The following is a 634-nucleotide window of genomic DNA, read 5'->3' as shown; positions in this document are numbered from 1 at the left end:
TTTTTTCTTTCTTTTTTTACTTTTTTTTGGTGGGTAGAAAGAGGGCTATTCAATAATACATGTGGAACACGAAGAAGAAGGGTTACATAGATCCTTCAACCACGGAGTGATTAACGGCCACATGGCCCTACATGCTTCAGACATGACCTTTTTGGCTAAGGAATCGGCTACAAAGTAGGACTCCTTACAAATAAAGGAAAAACTACAGCTTGAAAACTCCTTTGAGATAAATCGAATATCATCTAAAATGCCTTGAACCGAGAGAGAGATTGCCTTGGAATGGCCGGATATCATCTAAGAACTTTATGTATTGTTTGATGATGTCAAATATGGAAATCTAAGTGTCAGTATAATTACTAGATATTATAGTGATGACCCAAAAGATGGTCAAGAAGGTATTGGGATTACTAACATATTTGTTGAGTATGTGCAAATTAAAGAGTTAATATTGCATGACAATATTTGGGAATATTAAATAGTTAATTATCTTTTTACTTGTGATAGTGAATAAGATATACTTTGATTATATTATCACCCATAATAGAAAAGATAGAAATCCTCTTTAGATTCTACCTCTTCTCACTTTAGAAGCAAAGTAGTTATTCAATTTTTAAAACGGATCTACACCAAGATT

The sequence above is a fragment of the Macadamia integrifolia genome, chromosome 14 (assembly GCF_013358625.1).
Source record: "Macadamia integrifolia cultivar HAES 741 chromosome 14, SCU_Mint_v3, whole genome shotgun sequence".
Taxonomy (NCBI): Eukaryota; Viridiplantae; Streptophyta; class Magnoliopsida; order Proteales; family Proteaceae; genus Macadamia; species Macadamia integrifolia.
The sequence above is the reverse complement of the archived record's forward strand: the minus strand, read 5'-3'. Positions refer to the sequence as shown.